The 16,544-nt window shown below is 45.3% G+C and overlaps 2 long non-coding RNA genes across 3 annotated transcripts; one reads left to right on the top strand and one right to left on the bottom strand.

Moving 5' to 3' along the window:
• Positions 1–986: 986 nt before the first annotated feature.
• LOC135918151 (uncharacterized) lies at positions 987–4,368 on the top strand. The gene is made up of 3 exons (XR_010569577.1): positions 987–1,591; positions 2,854–2,904; positions 4,241–4,368. It is a non-coding gene; the product is annotated as an uncharacterized lncRNA (long non-coding RNA).
• Positions 4,369–6,523: 2,155 nt separating this feature from the next.
• On the bottom strand, positions 6,524–14,425 carry LOC135918155 (uncharacterized). Of its 2 annotated transcripts, XR_010569580.1 has the most exons (4): positions 14,336–14,425; positions 13,492–13,552; positions 7,897–7,956; positions 6,524–7,049 (listed from the first exon to the last, which is right to left on the bottom strand). It is a non-coding gene; the product is annotated as an uncharacterized lncRNA (long non-coding RNA). The 2 variants fall into 2 exon arrangements; XR_010569581.1 differs by lacking the exons at positions 13,492–13,552; positions 14,336–14,425 and adding an exon at positions 9,491–9,640.
• Positions 14,426–16,544: the final 2,119 nt, after the last annotated feature.

The raw sequence follows: 16,544 nt of genomic DNA, 5'->3' as shown, positions 1-16,544 counted from the left end.
TTCATTACCTAAATGACAGGCATGTCATGACATTCATGTCGTGACCTATCATTTATGCCCATGACATACTCTTTGCGTACTATGCCAGTTTTGCTACATAACAAGGTTTCGAAACGGCCGTGAGAGCACTAAGACGTAAGCGGCTCTTTCAGGACCTACATGACACAGATGTCACAGTAACCATGCCGTGACCTAGCAGTTCTCTTAGTCATACGGTTTTGTCATACTTTGCGAAGTTTAGTACCTACCAAGTTAACCAAACGACCACGAGAGCATCAAGACTTAGGCGGCTACTTCATGACTTACGTGACACACATGCGAAGATATTCTTGTCTTGATCGATCATTTATATTCACCATACTCTTGTCCTATTATCTCATGTTTTGTACATTCCAACTTAACAAAACAGCCCTGAGAGATTGAAGACGTCGGCGGCTAGATAGTGCCGAAGTGGCAAATATTCGCCAAGAAATGCTTCGCCTTTGAAACATTACATGGGTGTGGCGAATGACAAAAACATCCGCGTAGACACTTTAAGAATACTTGAGGCTGGAAACGCGAAAAAATAATACTATTTGTAGAGTTCGGGAGAACATGAACGCTCTCATTTTATACAGTGATGACGTGGCGCCATCTCCTCTCTACTGGCTGCGCCCTCACGTGCCCAATAACACACACAATAGGCCGCGCAATTAGTCAGTCAGAGCAGTGGAGCCGCCGTGGTGCCGGGAAAGCATGCTTGTCTTGCCCCAGCAGGCTAGGGTTCGATTCCCGCATGAACTCAAATGTCGAGAATTTTCTTTTCAAAGCCATTAATTCACTTTATTTACAGAAACTTCGTCGACAAACTAGACGTGAGTCCCAGCATTTTTGACATGTTTTTCCTCTTTGCGCTGTTGGCCATTTGGTACCATTCTTCAGTCACGTGAATTACAACAGACTTTCGCATAATGGGAAATATATAATTTCACATTGCAGTGCTAAAACGACAGCTTCTGGACACGTGGGGCAAACAAGACAATGGCGACGCAAACATGACGACGAAGCATTAAGGCGTTCCACGGCAATTCTACGACGTGTGCGCGCACGTAGTCCAATGAGGGATGCGATGACGAGAACGACGAAGTACGTTATGGAGTCGCATCGCAATTGGGCTACGCGTGCGAAACGTGTGGTCGAAAAGGATGTTGACGAGCGAAGAAGTCGTAGCCCGAGGAAAGACAGAACAGCCACCAGTCAAAGCTAAGGACAGTGGGCAAGGCGGATGCACCTGGAGACTCAACCGACCGGATCCAATGACCAACCTAGCCAGCCGGGAACCGCTAAATGCGAGCGTGGTCCGTGGTCGCTTGGAAAGAGCCTGCCACCACAGACTCGCTGCCCAAATTTAGGGAGGCTGCAAGAGCGACGCCAACTGTGCGCCAGTCGTGGCCGTAGGTAGGTGCCTGGGACAACCGCTAGGCAGCCTTTACCCACGGACCCGGTAGGCGTCCTTACCGCCACCCGCTAACTTCGAGCCACTTCGAGCCACTTCGAGCCATCGGAAGGCACTGCTACTCACAGCCAAATTCAGTAGCAGTAGACGCGCCACGTATGTACTACGGAGTCAACGTGACGGAGTTGCGTGTCAGCGTTGAATTTTCTACTTTGAAGTACGAGTACTTTTCTCGTAGCTGCGATCTATGTTTGCTCCGAGTGAGTCACGTTTGCATTTTTGGCTTAGTCCGTTCTCTGTGTCGTCATTTTAAATACAGTTGTGTGTTTTACTATAGGCTGTCTGACTCTCTCCAGTCTCCTCTCCTCGATGCACCGCACGTCGGCGAGCGTGACGAACGTGCGCTGACTTTTAACACCCTTGTTTTTTTTTTAAATTCATCTGGCATAAGCTGCAGGATAAAAAGGGAGGCTAAGCTCCTCAATAGGGAAAACTAATTTATCCGGGATGATTCCTCGGCCACGTTACACAACCAGCGTGATGCTTTTTAAGGTTGGCGAAGAAAAGGGCTGAGTCTCGTCACGTAAGTTGGAAGTTTGAGGAAATTACAGGAATTTCTTCACGCATGTTGTGCGCGCCGCACCATGCGTAAGAGACGCAAGAAAAGTAGCTGAACTAACGAAAAAGGATAGACCACGTTTTGTCAGCAGACGAGAGGACAATCGCAAAAACAATAAAGCGCGTGGCAAGACGTATACGTACTAGCTTGCAAGCACTTAGACTGTCAGAAATCTGTGACGAAAACTGTTAAAGTCATTTAAAATGGCTATCGATTTAAGAGCAACCGGACGCAGTCCCTCAGACGTGGACTTACAAATGTACGCGGTGCTTCTGTTGATTGGGAGTGGTGGCAACTTCCGATGGTGATATCTATAAAACAACTTTGGACGATTTCTCAGTGTCTCACTGCCCTATCGTGAGCACCTTGCCATAGTCAGATCCCATATGACGCGCTGCGCTTCATCGAGGGCGAAAACCAGAGCGCCGCAACATTGAGGAACGACTATCTTGTCTAAAAGGTTCTTCGACAGCACAAAACAGTCTTTCTCTTCAGTGCATTAATAGGGAGCTGTTAGTGTGCTTCCAGATGTCCGCGTGAGAATACGGGGGGAAATGATCGAAGAAAATTTTGAAAAGCAGTTGCTGGTGCAGTTAAAGAATGTGTGAAAGGCTGCAGCGGACACATTCAATGACCCAGGCCGGCTCGTCCTATTTACGGTAGTTCCCCAATCTTAATAAAGGTAGTGACGAAAATGACGTAAAACTAATTTTTGTAGTGATTTTTTGGGGCTGTAATTATTGTACAATTATTATGTTTTTCAAAGATACAATTGAAAGCGACTACTTTTTTTCTGCAGCGTGCGCAGGTCTGCTCCTTACCTTGATATCGTCCATGGAACCACTGGAAGGTAGGCGCTTTCGGCCAGCGTCGGTAGGACGTTGCGCTTAGCATCGATGACCTTGTAAACATTGCCTTTACTCGAAAGTACATGTTTCGGCACCACATGAAGGGACTGAACGCCTTGAATGTGCCAAAGAACGAAAGGCATCCGACGCGGTCGGTGGCTGGCTTCTTCCAAGATGACGCGCAACTTGCCTCGTGCATTCGGCAGCCCTCTTCCCATTTCTTAAATGGTTCAACAATCTGCAAAGCTTGAATTACCGTTCATGACTAGGCACCCTGTTACCTTTGATATTTTGCAGCTATGCTCACGGAGCTTATTACCGTGCATAAACCTACTCAGTCAACAAGGCGCACTGATCGGCCAAATGCCAAGTTGATATGGATTTCCATAGGCCATGTGATATCATCTGCTTAGGCTTACAGTCATCATGCCTTGAACAGGTTTGAACATTGTGTCAGGATCCCGCCTCACGTAAGCGTCATGATTTATGTCGACACAGAAGTACCCGGAGAAATATGAGGCATTTTAACGAGCGACCCACGCATGGTGGTCGACCGTAATATCGGCGTCGCAAGAGGTATAGTTCAGTCGTATAGAGGTAAAAATCATGTAGTGGTGGCAAACTTCAGACAGAAATATAAACACATCAACAATCGCACGAAGATCGCATACGTGGAAGACGTAGCGGCAGTTAGGAAAGGGTTTCTCCTGCAACAGAGGGTTTCTACGCAACCCGCCTGGATGGTCCAGGCTTCTCAACCAGCTTTCGATATTATTGCAAGTGATCCCAAACGTACGACGTAGAGCTCCAATGTCTCGTCCACTAAAAAAAGACTAATTTTTGTCTTCGTCAAATATTCAGGAAACAACAGTTGCCAAGTATGGTATAATAACCGAAGAATACGCATTTAAGCACCAAATCGGTACTGCGCATTTTTGGGTGTTTCCATCGAGGAAGCGGCAATGCCCAGATGGCGACAGCAGTGCCCGACACCGACTCTGACGGCCAAACAAGCGGCTCAATTAGAAGCGACCGCGCCCCACGCCCTCCGTAGTAGTTGTAACGAGCGTCAACTGTTTTGTGGAAGCAGTGTGAACGAAATCTGTTTCCAGATTCTCTCGCCCTTGCTTGGAAGGTAGGACGTCAGAGGCAGAGTTCTGTGAACTGTACGATATCTCTGGTTGGCCACGACAAAGTTATCTGATTCCCTTGGGTAGATAACTAGAAAGAAGGACGGCTTAAAAAGGACCCCTCGTGCGGGTCTGAAAGAGATCTGACTAGAATCTGACTACTTGTTACAATATGTTGATAAACCTTTTCCTTTCGCTCCTGCTCCAGGACGTATTCATCGCTATGCCTGGAGGATACCTGGCGGAAACGCTACCCTGAGGTGCAGCAGTGCTCAATTACTCACTCAGAGGCCATACCAATTTCTTACGAGACTATTAAAAGTCATAAAGCCACAAGTTCATGAAATGTTACTTGACGAATTCGTCCAGTTATCCAAGAACCCTTGGGTAACACCTGCCGTTATTGAAGAATGATAGAAGTCAGCATTTCAGGGCCAATCACCTTCGCCTTAACACAAATACAAATGATGTAGCCTCACAAATACGACTAGTGGAAGGGTTCGACCGGATTTGCTTTGAAAGTATTTTTATGCGGTGGATCTAGAGACTGGGTACTGACTATGTAGTGTCGACAATAGCGACCGAAAAAAGCCCACTTTTCTCACTGTGGACGGCTATTCTGATTTATAGTACGTGCTGTTCGGGCTCTGCTAGGCACATACAGCCTTCCAGTTGGTGATTAACACAATATTGGCAGATTTCAAACGTCAGATCAGTCTCATCCAGATGGATGATGTCATCTTTGCCATCAATTTTTACGATCACCTCAGGCGCCTTGGAGCAGTGCTATAGGCAATCAAATCATACGGACTGTCTCCCTGAAGCCTCAAACAAGCCGCTTCGGTTACGAAGAACTACTGTCCTCGGGTCACGGCATCAGCAATTATATTTTCTCGAAATTCACAGAAGACTGATCACATCGAACCTTCCCTGCAGCCCGCCGACTAGACTGCAATACGCAGGTTTCTCCGCTTGTATGCCGAGATGATTGACGCTTTGTAAAAGGCATATTGAGCATCGCCACGCCTCTGACTCTTCTGACGAAACCAGACGTAGAGTTCATGTGAAGTAGCAGAAGCTTGATGTGGGAGAGCTGGTTTACCATACTTGAAGAAACGAAAGAGCGCTACAAAGATGCGGACTGAGAGAAGAACACCTGTTAGCGCCTGTCAGTCGTACATGTTCTTTCAGTCTGCCGTCATTGTAGCGCTCTTTTCGTTTCTTCAACTTCGTCTCTGAAAGGCACTGACGACGCATTTCAACATCCCCACGGACGCCCGCAGAACTAAGCCGCCGTTGACCTAACACAAAGACAGACTTGAAATAGTCATCGGTTACTCAGGCCAATCGCTGTGCAAAGCAGAAGGCAATTATCCTACAGCGGAAAAAGGATACCTTGCTATAATTTTGCCCGCCACAAAATATTGCGATCACTTATATTGCATGTCATTCTAAGTGGTAAGCAAGGACCGCCTATTCTTTTGGATGGCAAACTACCCTTCAGGCGGCCTTCCTCGGTAGAGCCTCCGGTAACAATTCTGAAATTTCGGCCAAACAAATATGGTTTGAACTAGTGGGTAGTAAAAGAAATACGTTACAATTGTTCTCTCCTATGGTCAGAGTACGACTTCTATTCCTCAACTCGTATCAGTGGCACGTTGCTTACGGTATGCATAAAGCTCGAGTTACTTCTTCTTTCCTTGCGATTGAAACAACAGCAGATTTCTCAGAATTGATGATCACCTGCCACTCGGCACACCGGTTAGACACAGCTTTTGAAGTCGTCATTTTATTTTATGTGGTCATCATATGAGTTAATATTTCGATAAAGAATGCACTAATAAAAATTAGAAATGAAAGGGGAGCCAGAACGCTTCCTTGGTAGGCAGTACGCAGTAGTTCATTAGTAAGCAGTTTTGTAAAAGCGTCCGGATGAAAATTGCGCAATAGTTGCCCGGAGGTGAGGAAAACGTTACAGTGACATTTCACTGACGCCACAAACATGCATTTTAGTGACGCCACATACATGCACCGCAAGCACCGCTGCGTCAACGCACAAACGGAAAGGGTACGAACGCGGCAATTCTGTTCTCCACCTCCAGGCGCACTTCCTCCTCTGGCCCTCGTGGCGATAATCGTGATTTCGCCGATTTCACAGACGGGGCACCTACCTGCCTAGCTACTCTGCTTCCATTCGTTCTCCAGGCAGGATGCTTAAGCTAACATTATATAGCCACAGATTTGGAGAGTGCTGCTGTCATTCTACGCATCAGGTGACTTTTGGTGTAGCTGCTGCCTATAGACCAGCTCACACCTTCCCAGTGCACATTGGTTTCTTGTATAACGAGGACAAACAAGCTCACGACAATGCGGTTACGTTGGCTAAAAGAAGACCTGAACTAGCTAGAAAAAATATCATTCACAGTGAGCCCTAACGTCTCGTGCGCTAAATGCACTTTTCTTTTTTCAATTTCGTCAGACGCGTGAGAAATCAAAAACTTTATTTCAGGGATTTTGTAAAATAAAACCACGATTTTAATATAAAGCACGTTGGAGTGCGGGACTGCGCAATAATTTTGAGCACTCGAGGCTCTTTGACGAAAGGCCATGCGTGGTACCCGTGCACGTTTGCGTTTCGCTTTGTGTCTAAGGAGCGCAATGCGACAGCCACCAAGCCACCAAGACGGCCCGATGTAAAATCAGCAGTGATCAAATGTACGGGGCAAACATGAGATTGCGAATAGGGAAGTGAGTGTCGTAAAGTTTCCGGTGGGCAGGCTGCTCGTATGAAACGTGTACTTTTATTCGCACCATTATTCGTGAACGAACCACCGATAGAAGACACTGCCAGTAAGGCGCAAAAAGTGAGGAAACAAGAAGGGTGCACATGCATTATTTTTTGTAGCACCAGCACATTGCGCCGTAGTCTGATCCGCAACCGCCGAACCAGTAGCCCTTGCTCTCGCAGTATCTACTACACTGGTCATGATCCGAACAGTGTCCGAATTCCCAGTAGCCTGAAAACAGAAAGACGCCGTTAGCACAGCTAGTTATTGTCACTGTTCAAGAGAATACAGGTCTCTAAACGTAAAATTCATAACGCCGTGTGGACTGCGAAGACCCGAAACGTGCCACTTGCAGTGTTTCATGAGGATATATGCCATGAAACAGCAACATTGCCTTCCGTAAATATTTCTGAGCGCATAATAAAGTTTTGGTCAAGGGATATTGCAGTTGAATACGGAATTGTACTGTTCTAGTGCATGTAAAAGGTTGGTGCGCCAAGGGCTACAAAAAGTAAAGTACTTATTTAAAATTTTTCGTGTCCCACTTTCCGAGAAAACTTACTATTTAACATACGTTCCTCTGATGCCCCTCATAAATAAACTACTACAATTCATGCTCAAACTACCCGGTACAGAAGAATTGCATAGATGTACTAGTAGAGAGTTATCTGCGAAAGAAAGAGCCAATATTAATTTCAGACTAGTCAAGCGATGCCATTTTTATCATCGATTACTGCAGGCCACTTTAGAAATGTCTTTTTTGATAACCCAATCATACAGTTATCTGATAGCTCTCACATATTGCGCTTGCGTACAATACGAGCTTGCAGATTTTCATTTCAACCTGGCGAGTAGCGCTTTTGTGTCGTGTACTCAGAGCGCTTCAATGGTGATCATTGCGCAAGCGAAGCGACGGCGTGGCGCCCACACCAATGGTTAGTGAAATTAAGCAGTTATTTTACACGCTACACCTACTGAATTTTTCATATAATTTGCCACGGTGCACCGACGCGAAAATCGCCGCTGGGTCGATCTTGCAAGTCATTGCAGCCTGCGTCTGCTGCACTCGTGTACTTACCAATACAGAAGTTTTTCGCATATTCAGGTTGCACTTTTCTGGCGCCGATTCCCGTGAACACTGCATGTATGACAACGAAAGTTTCAGAGACCTCAAAGAATTGATTACGTCATCGTTCCTACATCTCTGTTCCCCCCATCCCTAGAAACCAGAAAAGTACGTAAAAAATATAACATACGAATAGTCACAAAACTTTCACTGCTGCCGCAACGCGAGTTTAAGTGCTGACATAGGGATGAAGGACCGTTATTTAACGATACGCGAGCCTGAACCTAGCGTTGGCTCAAAAAGTGAATGCGTAAAAAAGTGGCACAGCGCGAGCACTAGCGCGTGCGACCGGCGCAAGGAAGCATCCGCAATATTTTTACGATGTGCTTGAAGAGGTCGCTGGCTCGAAAAAAAAACTCAGGCTAGGAGAACTTCCAAGCTCCGCTGAATTTGGTCGCCGCAAGTAAATGAGTGGTTCGGAAGAGAAAGAAATGGTGAGCGACAAAGATAAAGAAACAGGTTTGTGGTAGAGTAAGTTCCTGCGTCATTAAAGGGATATCGACGTTACATGCGTTCTTACTTGCGCTGTCATCTCGATTCACGAATTTTCCTCTTTTGTGAATGGTTGTGAAGTGAATAATAATTTTTCGGCTGTTCCGTTCTTGCTTTGGAGTTTTCACTGTTTACCAGACTGATCCCAAAGCGATAGGCTAAAATATCATAGTTATGGCATATGACATTGACATAAGACGTTATGACATTTTGCGATGAGCCTTCGTTTCTGATGAAATGGTTCGCGATTCAGAAGTAATAGAACGCTGCGCTACTAGAAATCGTATACTAGTAATATTATTCACATAGCACTATTACCTGTAGGCTTTCTACTATGGCATATATGTTCGGCACGACACTTTCTTTTGAACTGCAGTTCACGACTTCCTGATATCGCAATTGCAGCTATACGAACACTCGAAGTGCCATCACGCCATTGACGCCACCCTCGGCCTAACGACGTAATATCCGGTGCAGGTGCGGCCCGCCACGCCGCTTATTTGACTGTAGCGAATTGAGGGCAGCATTCTGTCTTCCGCTGCTACCGTGAGTATTACGCGCACAAGTACTAGCGTTGCTGCTGTGCGGAGGTGTGCATATACCGGATCGTGGTTCACACATTAGTCAGAACAGCACGGAGAGTAAAATTCAAGCTGCAAGCGCTAAGAGTTATCTTTCTGCTTCTTTTTGGGCACCCTCCGGGTGCCGCACCGGCAGTGTATGCAATATATGTTAATGGTTGCCTAAGAACCCAGTACCACGAGTACAGAAAGAAGGCTGATGCCTTAACCGTTAGGCCGATGACGTATGCGTAAAACGGTCGAATGGAACACTTGCAAGAATTTACCTAGTGCATGCCTGTGCGTTAAAACACCTGGCGCGCTCGGCGCGTTACGTTTAAACAATTCGCTCTTAAAGAAGTTACAGTGGCATTTCACTTCCTAAATGTTGGTTACGCAAGAGCATAGGGACGTCGCGACCAGGCACGCTGTGCACCGGCTCGTCGAAACACCAACCGAAAGTGCACGAACGGGGTCGCGGACGCTACACTGACCTGGTCGGTACAACACCTGGTGTGCCCCCTAGGGAAGTACATATTGCTGCACACGGAAACGAAAGACGTCGTGAACACACACAGCGACCACCGCGGCGCCGAAGCACAAACGAGAAGAGGGCAAATGCTTCATTCTCTTCTGCTCCTCCATGCGCCTCCCTCCTCCTCCTTGTCCAAACACATTCTTGCAGAGTATTGACACATTCGTCTACGCTTGCTCGTGAAATCGAGCGCCCGCATCCCTAGCAGACGTTGAGTTACTGGACGCCTTTATCAATGTATTTCACGGCGCTTCTGTCATCGCACTGTGTTGCTGCGGCGCATTTCGATGAGGTGCAGGGCGTCATGTCATGACATTGAATATATTGTAATGCAGAAAACAAGATCTGCTTTCTCTGCAAAGTTTGCCCTACTTGCTCAGAGATACGCTCGGTATAGAAATGCGTCATTTGGTCTCGGGGGCTCATAAAGATGCGCATACGCACACCGATTCCCACAGTGCGTGCGATGCGCACAACTGTAACACGAATAGGATTCTTTGCATACTTCGGGCTCTATCTATCTATCTATCTATCTATCTATCTATCTATCTATCTATCTATCTATCTATCTATCTATCTATCTATCTATCTATCTATCTATCTATCTGTCTGTCTGTCTGTCTGTCTGTCTGTCTGTCTGTCTGTCTGTCTGTCTGTCTGTCTGTCTGTCTGTCTATCTATCTATCTATCTATCTATCTATCTATCTATCTATCTATCTATCTATCTATCTATCTATCTATCTATCTATCTATCTATCTATCTATCTATCTATCTATCTATCTATCTATCTATCTATTTATCTATCTATCTATCTATCTATCTATCTATCTATCTATCTATCTATCTATCTATCTATCTATCTATCTAACCTTTTACGCCGACCCATTGATCTACGTATTCCAACCAGAAAGGACTCTACGTTGAGGTGGTGGAGCCATGCTAAATTTATTTTTGCGAAACGTCTCAACCTTCTCCTCTACAAGCCCTTGCTTCTCGGTCAAAGTTACTATCGTTTTCACTTTGTCGGAGACAAAGACTATCACTAATATCACCACAATATTTTGAATACGAAAATGGTACTTACTACATTATGCTCTAGATGTTCCCTGCGATAGCCATGCGCACTCAATGTTTAAAAATATCACATCTACTTCCTTTGTTTTCAACTATTGAAAAATAACCACTACTTGATCGGTGTAAGACAGGTATTAACAGAAATTTTCCAACTGCAGATTCTTTTCTACCTTACCATTTAGAGAAGCGTAACTAACTAAATGCTGCGGCGAACTCTGGAACATTACACTCAAACGACTAATTACAGTTACCAAACATTGCGTTTGAGATTGCCATCCAGTCTAAATAAACTATACATTGTCTAAAATTCGTTATTGTTGTGCTTTTCTGTTTGTTTGTTTCAGAGAAAAGGTATAAATTGAGTTTTGCTACTGTGTATTTCTTGCATTATGCGTTGCACTGTGTATCCGGTAACATGTTGATTTCATTTATGCATGATGTGCTGTTGTAGTCACTGCTGTTTGTCTCTGTATTTCGATGGTATCAATACATACGTGCATTTTATATGTACTTTACATGCATTCTGTTTCTCTTGGGTTAATTCTATATATGTGCACTATCTTTGTCCCTCATCGTATTGCGACTACGATGACTCTACAGAATAAAGAACACCTCACGTTATGCTTGGCCAGCGCCTGTGAAAAAGGGCCATGCATATTAACGCGACAGCGTTAAGGAGCTCGTGTCGCAGAAAAGCCGGTGTCGTCGGCGTCGGTGTCGGCGTCGGGTGTCGGCGTTTTGCGGCGTTGACCGTGAGCGATAAATCACGGCAGGCACTCCATAAATAAAAAGCAACTTCCAAGATGGGCTGGGTGGGAATCGAACCAGGGTCTCCGGAGTGTGAGACGGAGACGCTACCACTCAGCCACGATTTCGATGCTTCCAAGAGGTACAAACGCGCCTCTAGTGAATGCGGTGTTGCCTTCGAAACGAGCCGTGGAAAGTTATACTGTGGTGTATATCGGTAATTATGAACATGTAACTTACAGAAGTCGCAATTACACGAGTAGCGAAGTGCGTTTCGTTGCATTTCTTCTGCGCTTTCCGCACACGGAGAGCCATCTTGCGGCAAACACAGAAGACCCCCTCCTCTCCATGTACGGCGCTGCCCCGACAGATGGCGCGCCACGCGCGCATTGGAGCTGTCGCGGCTCGGGCTCTCTCCCCTGACAACGCTTCGCCTTGCTCCCTCTGTAGAATCAAGCGTCCTTCCTTTCTTTAGATCACTATCTCTCTATCTCTCTGCCCGTGCCGATCACGGCGTTTGGCTGGCGTGCATCATTTCCCCCTCCGGGATACCGAGTTCTTTGGTTCGCTCCGCTTGCTCAGGCGCACGTTTCGTTGCTGCGCCGAACGCCGCGTTGCTCGACCATATGGCTCGACGCTCACCGCGTCTGATGCGGGGCGCCTCGTAAGTGATGGCTGCCCTGTAGCCCATTGTCTTACACCCATTGGCGGGTCGACGGGAACGCTATCGCGTTCCACTCTTGAAGGCGAAGTTTAAGCGTCCTCCAATTTTCTTGAAGCCGCAGAAAAGGCTTTCTAATTGCGATCCTCGCCCTTCTCTCGTTTTTACAATGTGGATGGACTTCACACTCTCGCCATGCCGTTGTCACGCCATCGCTGTTACATTATCGTCGAGCCCACCATTTTCATTCTGTAATTTTGCCATCGTCATCATTTCCATAGCGCCTCCCCTTGTCGCCATGCTGCCTTCACCGTTCCGTCGACTTCATGTCTTCTGCGTCATTCAATCGTCACCATTCGGTCGGCATTCAATCATGACTATGTCACCATTCACCTGATATTGTCTTCATTGCGTCCTCTGTCGACAGTAGCTACCATTCATCCGCTGTGATAAAGACCATCGCCAAGCTATCGTGGTGGAGCTGTGTTTGTTATGCCAGCTTCATCATCCATTTGTAATATCGCCGTCATAACGCTATCGTCACCGCACACATGTCGTGCTGCCATTGTTCTCGTGACGTCATGGTCACGTGGTTATCGATATACCATAATCGTCATTTCAGGATTGGTGTCTCATTGTCGTCATGCGTTCTCGCCATACTGCCTTTGTCTTTCCGTTAAACTTACTGCGTGGTCGCCACACAGCCATCGTCATGCATTGAGGCTCATGCAGCGAAGTGGACAAGCGAATTCAATTACCAAAGTGGGCCGATGCCATAGACAGCGCATCTCGGTTATAGCCGAAGTAACGGAAGCTTCAGAATGACCACTGAGGATTTTGAATAAGCGCACTTCAGCACCCTGTGTGTCGCTACATTGCTTGAGTGGTGTTCGTATTATCGTCTACAATCATCCTGAGACGCACTTTGCCGTAAATATTTAAGTATATTTCAATCCCAGGTGTTATTACTATTATTTGTTTTGAACACATATACACCATTAAAAGGAAAGGGAAAGCGAGGAGCAGGCTGGCAACTGCCACCGGAAGGGGCACAGCGCCTGCCTACTCTTCTGAAGGGAGGTGACAGCAACACAGAAATGGAAGATAGGACGGAGGGGAGGAAAGAGGAAAGGAAGAACAACAGGACAAATCTAAAGACTAAAGTAGGACACAGTACAGATCACACACAGTAGGGCTGGTCACTGAAGGTAACGCTACTACAGAATGTTGAATGTTCACGCTACAAACGCTATGATACCCAGGTATGATTTGAATGATTCCACGCTTTACACCCTAATCTGCCAACTAGGAGTGCATTCAGTTATATATTTTACTCAAGCACCGAAAACAAAAACAATTACGCCACTGTGACATTGACCTCAACACTAACACCATCACAGTTCCTTAACTGAGTGCTCAGGAGCAATGCTGTGAAATTTGAGACATGGTTCCAAATTTGTTTTCTGGAGTCTCGTACCAGTCAGGGCAAGCAGCATGACCACGATGTAGCAGTTCTTCATTTTAGCAGCTGGCGCAACCTGGAGAATGCGCAGATAGGAGAGGTTTTAATCGTAGGCGTCGCAAAGCGCGTGTTGCATAAGTAACCAAATTATGCAGACCAAAGAGTAAGCATCAGTTGAGGGTTAACACCGATGCCAGCTCTTCAAATGCATCTAAAAGGTCTTAGTGCTTTTCCGAGACAACTCCTTGGCCGCATTTAAATATCTGTGTTGCATTTCAGACAGAAAGAGAACCTGTAGTGAAAGTTGGAAGGGGGAATCTCAATTTCGGGCTTGTTTTAAAACTAAATGTTGAATATTTGTATGTCTGAAAAAAATACCCTAAGCACAAAGTATACAAATCCGCGATTATCCACCAAGAACAGAAAGCACCGTTAAGTAAAGCGCATCCGTTAGAACATACAAAACTGACAAATCATCGTTGTGAATTAGTCGTATCTACGACAAAGTGAAAATTACGTGAACCTGCTAGAACGTTGTCAAGTTGCAAAAGCCCTACTCCCAAATTAATGGTGTATTAAAGATCTACGTGTATTACATCAATTCTGAGAGCGTAAAATAAACTATTGCTGCAGTTTACCTGCTTGTGGAATCATTTTACGAAGATGAATTTGAAAGTTGTAGAATTAATGCCATTGCTTTCAATAAATTTGGGATTTAGAAAAGTTTATCTACTTTGCGCTAAACGACCTAGCCGTGCTGGCTGAGAAAAAAAGTCTCTCATTTGCCATATCCTCATATAGGAGGACCCGAGCTAAAGCTTCCTCTGAACATTATATTTTATCAGTATGCACAGCTTACCAGGCAAAGTGCTCCTTCGTAGCGGAAAATAAAAGTGTGCTGTCGAGACTATTCTTCACGGAATATATAGTACAATCTTATTTACCTCCTCCCGAAAGCGGAAAACGAATCCTTCAGGCAATGTGATGCATCATGCTTTTATGAAGCGCCATTTCATGGCAGAACAAATTTCCAAGGTTTTTTATCAATAAACTTTACTACGCACAATTTCATACCTGACGCTGGAGAGTGAATTACACCGCATAATTTCCTTTGTGTGGACAGGTGATATTCACAACAGGAATACCGATGCAACTAAGCAGTATGTCAGTTTATCTCATGTCACGCATGTCACGAAGGCAAACATGTCACACACGCATCCTCGTCTCCACTGCAGAGATCACCGCAAGATAAACGAGGCAGCGTTGTCTAGCGTGTCAAAAGATTGAGCGATGTATTGCCCATTTGCCCAAGCTTTTCCTTTTTTTATCTCCATGTGGCTCTAGTGATGTTTACTATATATTTCAACAAATGTCCGGGAACCTTAACTTAACGTAATTGCTGTCTACGCAGCTTGATATTGCACGTGCGACGTAAGGAGATTTTTCATCTAGTTGGAATGACATCCTGCACTTCATGTTCGGGTAAAGTGAGTGGGGTTTATTCCCATGTGTTTTTAAATTTTTGTCTTATCCCGAGAGGGTGTTGTAGCGTCATACCAATAGCTTTCCGTTAGAATGCAGAACTAGGCGAACATTTATGTTAGGTGTTGACACCTGACATCCCATTTTCATGTATCGGTCAAATGACTCGGTTGCGATGTATTTAAGCAAATATTCCCTTGCCAAAACTAGGAAGCTTGCTGTTAATACGCAGATAATATTTCTCGCCAAATACACAACTGCGTTTTGTGGCCATCTTCCAGAATTTCTGAGGGCTAAGGTGGCCGAAGAGATTTGTGCATGTTAAATATATTCAAATATCCCTTACTTCCTTGTACATACTTCTCAGCATAGTTCTTGCCTCGACAAGTATCATGATGTGTGTCATGAGTTATACCAACATGACATGTAGGGAGTGGTCATGTAGGAAGTGGTCACTTGCGTCATCCACAACAAACTCAGCTCAACTAACTCAATTAACCTCACTCAAACAACCGACGGTCACACAGGTTCGAACACGGACTCAGATTTGAGTTTTGAAATGACGTATTTCTTGGCCTACCATTTCATGCTTTCCCTGGTCGGCAAGTCGCTCGCAGGTCTGGTTCTCAACAATTATTTTCCTTCTGACTTTGAAAGAAAGGTAAGTTTGTCTGGCTGGGAAATTCAAACGCGGGCCACCATCGTAGCTGCCCGATGCACCGTTATGCAACCTGCACTACTCGTGTTTCGTTTCCGTGCGTATTTGGCACTGCCTCAGAACTCTAGCTACGCGTGCTAATTATTATTGTCGGTCTAGGAGAGTGATTACAATGTCAGTTTTGCGTGTCCACAAATGATCAGCAATTCTTTTACAAATAGATCAACACCTTGGCCACCTTGAGGAAACCCAGAATTATATTGGCTCGCTGCTTCTAATACTAACGGCTTGCGGCTTTGAAACTTGACATGCAATTTTGTGACCTAACGTCCACGTCCCACGACGCCATGTGCACGTTTTTCCTTGTCGAGTGCGTCGGTTTCAAGGAAATTTTTGTGTTTTCGCAAGTCGCTGACGGAAACGCTCCATTGTCACGACTGCATACCTACGCAATACACCGCGCCGGTACGTGTTTTGTTACGTGGCTATCGTGTACGAAAACGAGTCTTTATAACAACCTATGTAACATTCGACACCGTCTTTTAATGAATGGATCAATCAGTTAATCAGTCAACCAATTCATTTAAATATCAATAAATCAATTTCACAATTTGAGATTTTATGCGCCGGGATATACAGAAGGGGGTCCCATGATGGTAGATCTAACTGCGCTGCTCTACCTATTAAACAGGCAAAATTACGCTGACAAAAACAGTGACAAGCGAACGAATTGTATTTGAAAAATACTTGATAATGATATGCAGATACGGGAAAACCAACAGATGCATTCACATCAGGAATTATGTGTAACTCTGTAGCCACTTAAAACTTTGTAGTACCATAGAAAAGTAGGCACAAGAAAATGAATTGAAGGGCACCCTGTTATATAGATAAATTGCGTTACAACAACTTTTTCAATTCTGAATTC

This window comes from Dermacentor albipictus, chromosome 10, assembly GCF_038994185.2.
Source record: "Dermacentor albipictus isolate Rhodes 1998 colony chromosome 10, USDA_Dalb.pri_finalv2, whole genome shotgun sequence".
Classification (NCBI taxonomy): Eukaryota; Metazoa; Arthropoda; class Arachnida; order Ixodida; family Ixodidae; genus Dermacentor; species Dermacentor albipictus.
Note: the sequence above shows the minus strand (reverse complement) of the source record. Positions and strands in the feature narration are given on the sequence as shown.